The following is an 8,541-nucleotide window of genomic DNA, read 5'->3' on the forward strand; positions in this document are numbered from 1 at the left end:
GAAGAACGTTGGTATGGAGAGACAGCGATGGACCCGCAGAAGAGCTGCACGCCCCGGTCGGGGGGAGCAGGGCAGCTCACAGGTCGCTGATGTCCTTTTTGTATTTGACTTCTGGTTAATCAAAGGCCAACTCCTTGCTACTGTGCCAACTTCCCGAGCTTTTGCAAACATCTGGGAGGGAATTAAGTGCTTGTGCAAACAAAGAATAAGCGTCAGGAGTCTGAGCCAGGCAATGTGCCCTTTCTACGTGGCTGTGCCAGCGTGTCTCAAGCTGATATTTCGTGCCTGCAGGCCCTTTTCAGCTCGGGCGTGCTCGTGCCGTTCTGCTCTTTCCCCGGTGCTCTTCCAGGGTAGGACTTCATGCACTTGGCTCAAGCTGCCCTTGAGCTGGCTTTACGGAGGAGTGTTGGGGTGCACCCAAAATAAGGATAGGGAAACGCACTCAACTCCACGTGCCCTGTGGAGGGCACGTTTGTACAGCAAAGAGGTGGTTCTCTGGTCCCTGCATCCCTTTTCGAGGGATGACTCTGGGGAAGGAAAAGGCCAGACTGGTGGGGATGGATATGGTGCTGCTCTAAGGGTTGGCACAAGCATCTCTGGATGAGACATGGAAGTTCTGTGTGAGAAACACAAGCTTGTACAGCAGTTTGAAAATCCATCCTAGTGACAGCATCGTGTGGCTGGAGGTGTTTGCTGGTGGTGGCTGCTCCTTCCCCAGCGCAGTGACCAGCGCTCTTCCAGGTCTGTTGAGAAGGTACCGCAGTGTGACTTCAGGGAAAGGAGGAGCAAGGGAGCGGAAAATCCTTGATTTATTCCTAGCCTAGAATATTTGGGGATGTTTAAGCTGCCTCTGAAGGAGATGCTGCTGCTGCTGCAGAGATTTGGAGACAGATGGGCTAGGGCACTTTCTACTGCTGAGGTTCTCTGGTGCACTCGGGGTCCTCATGATGAACTTGCTTCTCTTGCTGTTTGTTGTTCCAGTGCTGCAGGGCCACTGGTACAAGCACCAAAAAGAAAGGGTCCACTTCCCCCATGCCTTTGACGCCTACAAACAGCAAAAGTTTCTCTAAAGCAGAAACTCCAGCATGCAGAAACGACGTTTCCGCAGAGGAGAAATGTTACTAAAGCTGGCTGGGGGTTTGGATTCTTGATGGTGAAAACAAGCAGGCCAGCAGCTGAGGGAAGGCTCGCTGGCCAGCATCCAGCCCAGCGTAGCGGGGAACAAACCTGTGGCTCACCCAGCTGCACGGCTGCGGCGGGAGCCACCGCTAATGGATTTCTGTTAGGTTTCCAAAGAGCTGGCGTGCCCGGGTTGCGTGTTTCTTGGAGAACACCTGCATCACTTGCTTTCCTAATCCCAGGCAGGAGAGTAGAGTTTACGACACGACTAGCTGGAGCCACGCTGCTTGACTTCAGATCCAAGCTCTCCCCAAAGGTCTGGGAGGGCTGGTTTCTGGAACCCAGTTCAGCTCCTTCATCCTCAGCTCAGGAGAGGGTAGGTGTGGAGAGGCTGAAGGGGAAGCAGCTGCCTGCAGCGGGGTTTCTTTGCGTGTGTAAGACCTGCAACCCTCGTGTGGACTCTTTGGAGAGAGCTCTCCCCTCTGGGGAAGGAAAGCAGCTTTTGCACGGATGCGCTGGGTGAGCGCTCCCACGCCTGCCCTGGCCTGGCCGAGCGCCGTCAGATGCCAGCAGGAAGCACAGCCCGGGTTCCTGTGATGCTGACCCTTTAATGACGAGCCAGGGGAGACAGGTATGCAAGAGCTGATTTTGGGTGGCCTTTTGTTTTAGTGGATTTTTGCCTATGAATTTACCTCATACCCTCTTTGCTTGAGGGCTCTCTTTGGAGGCTGTATGCCAACATGACTCATGCCCGTCTCGTGCTTTTATCTGTCCCCCTTTTCTCTTCTCCTTCGCTCCAGACTCTTTCACAGCACTCCCTGTTCGTTTTGGACCTGCCCCATCCTGCCTCCCTCCGCTCTCAGCCAAAGGCAACCGAGGAGATCGCGTGTTCCCGAAGCGTGGAGCAAGAAGCGCTGTGCCTCGTCGTCAGTCCGAGGCCCTTCTCTGTTCTTCAGCAGCTTATCTGCTGAGCAGCTCCCGCGGGGTCCGGGGTGGATCCGCCGTGGAGGACAGGGCTGGGAGTGCTGGCAGCGATGCCTTGCAGCGTGCCTGGTTTGTTTTGCCATTCCTTTTAAACGAACCGCAAAGGGAGGGGAGAGATTTTTATAAAATCAAATACCCTAGATACGTATCTCTTGTGCAACATGTGTTACAGCCTCACCTGCTTCCCTCTGGGGACTTTGGATGAATGGCTTAGAAGGTTTACTGAAGGCTCTGTAATTACCTGTCCTTTGCTCCAGTGAGGATATTACTCCGCAGCAGCAATGTTCGTTGTGGAAGTATGGATGAGACCTGTGGCATCAGGAGGGACGAGGGCTCTTCTGCCTTCCCATGGATAAAAATACACCGGCGTTACCAAGAGGTGACACATACTGCCCTTGTGTCACCGGGGCTGCCGGGTTGTTATAACCCTGGCTCCGTCTCAGCCCATGCTGTCCAGCGGCCGGGGCTTGGTTTCCCTGTTGGAGGAGTGGGGATGGGAGGAACTGGTTGCCTTGTGCTCCCAGTGAAAAGGCTGTCAGGTTGCTAAGCAGTGCTTTTTAAGAAATGAAATGCGAGCAGACAGGAGTTGTGGCAGGGCAGGATGTGGGAGAGCACAAAGAGAAATTCAGGCGATGTTTCTAAATTTGCAGCTGTGGCTCTGGATATAGCAGCACGCAGTGCAGAGCCCTCCCTCTCCTGCAGCCCAAGTGACAGCACTGACATCCCCAGGCTGCAGCCCACGTGCAGCTCGTGCTGGCTGCTCATCCTTCGAGATGAGATAAGTCCAGTGCAAATCCACCCTTTGGTTTAAGGCCCCTTCGGAAATAGATCTCTAAGATGGATCATAGCATTAGGCTTTTGATTATTTTCTTTTCCCCTTAATAAAATCAGAACTGGAGTTTTATTAAGGATTCCCCCTTCCAGAGTCCTGTTTTATCTGGGGCAAATGCAATTCTTGGTGTAGTTTCTCCTGGTGGTTAAGGAGCAGAAGCTGGCTTGGGGCAGGGAGCAAAATGGAGTCTTCAGTTTTCTCCAAAGAACAGGAAAGGCTCTTTGTGGGCATGGGACCACCCAGGCTGGAAAACAGGCAAGCGTTTGCAGGAGCAAAGAGGGTCAGCTGAGGGTTCCTCCTGCCTCCCCAGCTAGCCACCAGCTGGGCCAGATCCTGGCCCTGAGTGACAAAAGGTCAGAGCTGGTAATGGGAAACAGCTGGAGAAGGTCTGCAGCCCTATCAGCAAGGTGTTAACCCTCAGGTGGCTCAACAGCACTTCTTGGGCCTGAAAAGCTGGAAGCAAAAGGGACAGGAGCCCCTTGGTTTGCATGTGTCCTGGGACAGGGTTCAAGCTCTTCTGGAGCCATGGCTAAGCACAAACCACAACGTTTCCTTGCAAAGAATCATCACACCTGATGCTCTGCTCGCCTCTCCCTGCTGTCAGCTCGGAGGAGCTCCCTGGAGCTACTGCCCTGGGAACAGAGGGGTTAAGGGCACAGCAAAGCTTAATGAATGAAAGAGCTAAATTAAAACAGCTGGCTGGCTTGGCTTGGCCTGGCCATGCTGGAGGACTTGCTGCGCCATAGTCAGCTTTCTAAGGAGGCACGAGGCCACTCGCAGGGAGGCTGGAGCAGGGAAGAACATCTCTGTGCAGGCATCGGGCTAATGAGCGATTGGGTTTTGTTCATCGCTTGCCCTGTGGGGCTCAGTGATCCTGACCCCACGCTGGATGCTTGTTTTCAGCATGGGCTTCGGACAGGTTGTTTGCGGGGATGCACCTTTCCTGGAGCTGCTCTCCACTGCCTGTGCAGGTAAAACACTTTGGTTTCTGATGTTTTGTCTGAGCTGCCTTGCTAGGGGAAGGAGCCCAGCTGATGTGATAAATTCCCTGGCTTGTGGGAGAGGATGGGGGTGATGGTGTCTGGTCAGTCATGCCATTTCTTGTTTGATCTGGGAACTGGGTAATGGTACAGAAAGGGCTTATCCTTCCCTGCTTCCCTGGAAAATCCCCCCAGATAGAGCTTTTTTTGGCTTGGAAAGTATGTGGTGGGAGGGGAATCAGATATGAGATATGACATCCGCAGATCTGTGTTTGCTTTTGGATACATTGGCTTTTCTCTGTGAATTACACCAGTTTCTCCCCAACTGCAGTTTCACAGCTGCTTGCTGAGAGAGCTGAGTGCACTGCAGTCTGCTTCTCACCTCTTCTATTTCTGACCTTGGGTTCTTTGCACAAACAACAGGTTCAGAAATTAAATTCTAGATGCTATTTAAATGGTCACGATGGGTCCTGACTTTGCCCTGTTGTTACCAGCCATGATGATGCTGTTGGGTCAGGCCAGGAGAACCAGTGAGGTTTTTAAGAGTTGTATTTAGGAATTTTATTCAGGATGTGGGAACTTCATAAGGGGAATTGTGCTTTTAGTAGGAGAAGGGCTGTGTAGATAACACGGTGGAAACTAGTTTGGCAGCATTGTGTAATAACCAGAGATCCTCTGGTGCACAGCTTTAGGGCTTAACTTTCATAAGCACCTGAAACCACCTCCAAGCCTATCTGAGTCAGTTGGAGACAAACCCTTCTGAAAAACCCCAGCCTTCCTCCCATTGTGTTTAGTTCCTCACTGTGTGGTGAAGTTCTTGTGTAACTGGGTAATTCTGCTTTTTCCTGAAATGAAATATCGAGTGCACCTTTGAATATTAACAGCTGTCGTGTGATCTGGGCATCGCATGTCCTGTTTGGAAAAGCATTTAACTCTGGAGCATTTGCTTCCAGCAGTGACCTCCCCTGCATGGCTGTCTGCTGGCAAGCCACGGACCTGCCCCAGTCAAACATCTCCTGCGGGAGCAGAGATGGGAGGCTTGTGGACCGGATTAGCCACTCTGCCTGCTGTAGGATGCTGAACTTCCTCTCTCCCTCTTCTCTGCCCTGAGCGTGCAGGTTGCCTGCCCCTTGAGGCAGGGGCTCCTGCATTCGTAGACTCAGAAATAACAAGGGGTTGAAGCCAGGGCAGATCTGTGGCTTTTTGAGAGCATCAGCAAACACCAAAGCAGGGGCAGAGCTGCTCTCTGCAAAGGAAACCCAGAGAACTGAGTGCAGAAAGACTTTATGGGGTCTCAGAAATATGAGATTGTCGGCGGCTTGGATGTGAAAGGGAGAGCGAGGATGGGAGCCGAGTTATTTCTCCGTCCTCTTCAAGGTGCTTCTGTCAGCTTTGGCAAAGGCAGCTGGTATTTGCGGACCCTGCTGTGCCGGGTAACGCTCCATGGGCATCCTGCAGCGTCTTTGGGACCTCTGAAGTGATGAATTTGTGCGTGAACAAGTGCCCCCACATCCTGGGGTACTGGGGGCGGCATCTCTACCAGGAGTGCGGCGTTTACTGGGGTGGCAAAGCCAGAGCTTTGCTGTGGGTTGTGAGCGGGGTGGGAAGTGGCTCTGAACCAAGTGACAGCAGATTTCCTGCAGTAAACGTGTCAGGTTGATGACTAGCACCATCTAGGCCTCGCAGGCAAACTAGCACTCGTGCCCACTTTTTGGTGGAGCTTCTGTAGGGTAAGGGGGTGGTTGGCAGCCCCCGAGCTGGACCTTCCGTGCTGCTGCGTGCCCCGGGCTGATCCGGCTACTTGTGTCCGGCTGTCTCACGGGGCACGTGTGAAAGCCAGCAGGGGGGTTGCCTTCCCCCCCTTTCACCTCTAAGGATGCCTTGGGAGCTGAGGTTTGGGGCGCTGATGTCGGTAATTGAAGCCGTAGCGATCCGAGGAAGTGTTGAACGTTCAGCTCCCTGAGAGCATCTCCCTTGGGAGAGCCGTGAGTGGATCTTTGTTGTGAAACTTTAAAAACCAGCAAACAGCCCTTCCTTGATCTTGAAGGCTTCTCCCTTGTGAGCATATCCTTTCTCTAACGAGGCACGAAACCCCCCGTAGCTGTTCCGCTTATTCCATGATTTACAGATTCCCAGAACTTCCGCAAAGCTCTCAGAGTTGGGAGCTGTATTAAAATAGCACCTCCGAATTCTGGAGCAAGGTCTCGTTAGGGGCTGATTAGCTGTTGCATAATTTTCGGGCTTTCCTGAAGCTTGAGCTTCCCCTCTCCCTCCTGCCACTGTCTCAAGCCAACCACCACGTGATGGCAAAGTCAGACCCTTGCAGTGAGGTTTCTCTTTTATGATAAGTCAGTGCTTTTGGAAATCTCTGCTTCTGTCTCAGTTGTTCAGTGTTTTCCTAGAACTGGCAGTTACGTATCCCTTCATGGCTTTGTCCTTGCCTCAGAACTTGCAAAATCTATTTCTAGGTGCCACCATCTGATTGACCTTCCCCAGAAATCCCAACTGAAATGTATTTGTTTGACTTCCTTTCTCTGCTGCCTCTCTCTCTTCAGAATGCCTTTGCACGTGAGCTGCTTTTTAAAAGGTCTTTGTGATGGGCTTTTTCCAAACCCTGCCTTGTTGCCTGCTTGATTTTTATTCCGTCTCTTTGTCTGTCCTATATTTTTTCCCTTGTGATGTTGCCTAAGATAGGAACAAGCCCACGTTGGATTGCAAACCCACGGCAGGGGAAGCAGAACAAAGTGAGAGTTGCAGGAAATTTATTATCCCTCTAAAAAGATGTTTGGATTGTCTCTTAGTGGAGTTACCCCACCTGATAGAGCTGAAGCCCTCTAGGTGCTTTGGATGCTAGGGTGGAGTGGGGTTGATTTTTTGTGTGCTGTCCCTCTTCCACAGCAGCCTGCTGTGTCTTTTTGGGTTCAGCTCATGCATTGTTTCCCAAGTGAGTGCTAAGGAAATATGAAATTTTGGGGCATGCTGGTAGATTTTGCTGATGGCAATTGGAAACAAAGCCAGGGAAGGATCTGGAGTTGTGGTGGTACACTGAGATGGAGCTCTGCTGTTTGCCTGCAAAACACAGTCTGGCACACATGCTGAAACACTGGGTTTGTGTGGTCACGTATCCTGTGAAATGTGCCTTTTCAGAGCTGTATCATTCTCCTGCTTTGCAAGGAAGTGATGCTTGGTGCCAAATGAGGAAAAGATGCTCAAAGAAACGGCATGGTGTGTGCCAGTCCTGTAGGTTCTTCATCTCTGCAAAGGCTACAGGAGCTCCTGGAGAAACCAGCTGGTTGCACGAGCACTCCCTGAGCGAGTTGTGCAAACCCAGGTGCTGGTCCTTTCCCAAACAAATGGATTTAGCTCTGCTCGAGGCACACACATGCAGATGTTGGCAAACCTCCCATGTCTGACTCTACAGGAAGAGCCTGAGAGCACAGGGCTTCTCTTTATTTTCCTCTCTGTTTTTTGATTCAGTGTGGGAGAAGGAGTCCAAGCTCTGAACAGAGCAAGAGGTTAGGATGGAGCACAGTGGAAGAAGATAAGAGGGATGGGTGCAGGGAAGTGCGTGACCAAAGGCTTGTGGTGTTTGTTAGCAAGTCTGGCTCACCCGTGGGGCTGTATTTGAGTCATCTGCAGCGCAGGAGATCAGGTGGAGGTGAGGAGGCTGCTGCTCAGAGCCATGGGAAGGGGCCTCCTGAGCTCCAGACCTTTGTTCCTGGGTCAGTGCTTCCTGGCTTGGGCATTCCCAAGGGAAAAGCAGTACTGATAATGAGCTCTGTGGAAATAATGACCGATGCTTTCCACAGGAAAAAGAAAAGGAAAATAGCACATGCTTTCATTTCAAAGAGGCTTTAATTATTTTGAAAGCTGAAGAAACTGACTCTGGACTTTTCTGGGGGATTCTCTTGTTCTTTTTTGGTAACTTTTTCTTGCCCAGTCTCTCTCTTTTTTATTTTTACCAAACTATTCTCTCAATTTTACTTTAAAATGTAGTGGTTAACTACTTCTGTAATTAAATAAATAATGGTCAGCTTGGCTGAAAACTTCCTCTGTCCCCATGAGAGAAAGCTCGCTTTGGGGGAAAACCCTGTTGTTCTTCCCCATAGTCAAAAGACATCTCGATTCCCTAAACTTCCTTGCTTTCTCTGCTTCCATCTCCCTTCGGATCCCCTGTGACCGTTGCAGTAAGTGCTGGTAAAGGGTTATTGAAAGGTGTTGTGAAATGCAGCTGTGTTCCCTGTTCTACTCCCGAGTTCACAAATCTCCTTTCACTCCGTTTGGCCCCATGAACTGGGACCAGCTGAAGGAGGTGACCAGCTGATGACACAGACTTTGCCTTCATGGGAACAGCATTAATTGCAGCTGGAGCTGCTCAGGCTCAGCCGGGCTCTGAGCTGCAACTTGTGTGTTTGGGGATGATGGTGCTTCCCGAGAAAGGTGCCCCTGGTGCTTTGGTCTGTACCCACGCACCGAGCAGGGCTTTGAGAAGGCAGTTGGGTGAAAGGTGCACAGAAACCCTTGTGCCAGCGCAGGCAACCTTTTACCAGCATGTGTCTAGGAAACGGGGAGCTGCGTGTTTTGGCATGTGCAGTGTTTGACACTGAAGTTCTGCTTCATTTTATT

Source organism: Tauraco erythrolophus, chromosome 27, assembly GCF_009769465.1.
Source record: "Tauraco erythrolophus isolate bTauEry1 chromosome 27, bTauEry1.pri, whole genome shotgun sequence".
Classification (NCBI taxonomy): domain Eukaryota; kingdom Metazoa; phylum Chordata; class Aves; order Musophagiformes; family Musophagidae; genus Tauraco; species Tauraco erythrolophus.